The sequence below is a fragment of the Protopterus annectens genome, chromosome 5.part0 (assembly GCF_019279795.1).
Source record: "Protopterus annectens isolate FY-2018-M chromosome 5.part0, PAN1.0, whole genome shotgun sequence".
In the NCBI taxonomy this organism is placed as follows: domain Eukaryota; kingdom Metazoa; phylum Chordata; order Ceratodontiformes; family Protopteridae; genus Protopterus; species Protopterus annectens.
The window spans coordinates 1915264520-1915267168 of record NC_056735.1 but is presented as its reverse complement, the minus strand read 5'-3'; positions in this window follow the sequence as shown (position 1 = coordinate 1915267168).

The window sequence follows — 2649 nt, the reverse complement described above, 5'->3', positions numbered from 1 at the left end:
AAACTAGTTATTTTATTTCTTTCTTAACCTTTTCACTTTTGTACTAACGAAGGGTGTTTTTACATTAAGAAGATAGGGACTGTAATTGTAGTGGCAGTAGAAAGCAGCCTAGTCTGTCTAGGATGGGAAACACACAGGGAGGCTTAAAGTGAAAATTATTTGTTGTAGCTAGCTGTTTGATTTTCTTCTGGTACATTTCACCTTTGGCTAACCAAAGTGTATTTTTTCATTAAGCAGACTGAGACTTCAATCCTCCTGGCAATAGAAAGATAGCCTGGTCTGTCTGAGTTGGTAAACAACAAAGGGAAGCTTAATATGGGAATTACTTGTGCATATCTAATTGGTACCTTTTTGCTACGTGTTAAAAAAAATGTGTTTTTAGATTCTAGGGGCAGTAGAAAGGTAGCCTGGTCTGTCCAAGTTGGGAAACACACAAGACAGATTAAAGTGAGATAATTTCATTGGGCAGAAGGCTTTTTAGCTGGTTAAGTCAATTTTCTTTGAGTCTATAAATTCTGCTAATTGCCACACAGTGGTGTTTAGCAGTGTTGTGTACATATCTAGGCAAATAAGAAATTAATATTCTATATAATTCTTCCTCAGTAAGTTTCCCAGTAGTCAGCTGAGCAACTTGTTTGTGTGCTGAAAAGCACTGCCACACAAATTCTGTTACACATAGCCTATTTATAGTTTCTACCCTCCCAATGTTCCCATTAGCCTGCCATACCACCCCATTGTAGTACACCTAAAAAAAAACACCTGTCATCATAGATGGACATTTTCCCAATTTTTCCACCTCTTACTTAGTTGATATGGACATCCTGATACAATATAGGAATTGTCTCATTTCTACTGGCAACCAACTGATCCTTAGAGAGTACATGACAGATGTAATTATACAATGTGACTGGAGTCAAGGATTTCAGTCAAAAGCACTCAAAATAACAATCAGGTTGTCAGTAATGTAAGCATTACACCCACTGCACTTAGTACTGACCCAACACATAGAGTGGCATACACTGAGGCACTTAAAAGCAACCTATATAAATCCCATAGACATACTAGACATCTGTCCTACACAAAAGAATACTCATCAACCCCAAAAGCACTCCACCAAAACAACACCAAACACAACATATACAGCCATACCCTTTGGTGCCTCAAATACAAAACCCACAAGGAAAGCCAAATCACTGCATAATGTTTTAATCATAGGAGACTCCATCGTGAGACATACTGATGTTCTGCTCTCCAGGCTGAATAAGGAGAAAATCAGGGCCAGTTGTCTAATGGGGACTCAGATTCATCAAATTATGGAAACACTCAAAACATTCAACCCCAAGTGCCAGTATGACTCATTCATAGTCCACGTGGGTGAAAAAAGACCTGAGGCATACCTCCCTAGACTATATGAAGAAAGACATTATGGAGTTCTGAGACTATGTGTCCCAGGCTGCTGTGTGCCTAGTAGCACTGAGCAGCATTATACCTTCACCAAGGATTTTGCCACAATATGAGTAAAAGATGATTGATTTCCATAAATGAATTAGTTTCTGGTGTCATTCCAAGGGGGGTGCAGTATTTGTCAGCTTAAGAGGATATGGTCAACAGAGCCTGCTGCTTTGCCAAGGATGGCCAGCACCTTTCTGTTCTAGGCTTTCAAATATTTGCTAAAACATTGTCCTCCAACATGGTGCCTATTTAGGCAAGGCCAAAATGAGTAACCTTCTGACATACCGAAACAAACCCAAGGGAATCTAACGATGTTACTCCTCAATGTCAGAATCTTAAACAAGAAACTCCACTTCCTCCAGGCTGTCTTCACTTTGGAGAATGTGGATATTTCTGCAGTTACAGAGACATAGTTTAAAGCCATGGGAAGGACCCTGGCAGTGGAGGGTTATAATGCCTTCCACATATTCAGGCCAGCTACTTCACAGGTAGGGACCAACAAACTAACCTCAAGATTAGTCAAACATATACTAACCTCAACATTAGTCAAACAGGATGGGGTGCTTGAGTTCTTTCATGTCCAGATTTCCGTAGGCAAAGTCCCATATTATATTCTTGCAAGCAATATGTCCTCACATTTAATCAACACAATATTCATGGGTAATTTCAACTACCTCTCTAGAAAATCTGACACTTACATGACCCGAAATGAACCAGTCAGAGACTTCTGCACTTTATTTTATTTATTTATTTATTTACATTTGATTACCGAGTAGTGTCCAACTGGGCCAATAGCCAGTTTTCAGGGGAGACCTGAGGTGAAAAGTTCCAAGTAAAGTTACAAATCTTAAAGAAGAAATATATATCGTACAAGATAAAGCAAGGGTACAAACATGACAAAAACAAAAGTTAAAATATACATATAATAGAAACAAAAAAATATATTTTTTTTAACATTTGTTAACTGGGAAAGTCTGACATGGAACAAAGCCAATTTTCAACTGAGTCTTGGGGAGAAATGCTCCATATGCATGTCTTTGTAATGTGGGAGGAAACTAGAGCACCTGGAGAAAACCCACATGAACGCAGGGAGGACATGCTGACTCTGCACAGAAGGCAGCCCCATTGAGAATCGAACTGAAGAGCCTCTTGCTGTGAGGTGACAGCACTAGTGCTACACCACTGAGCCATCCTAAT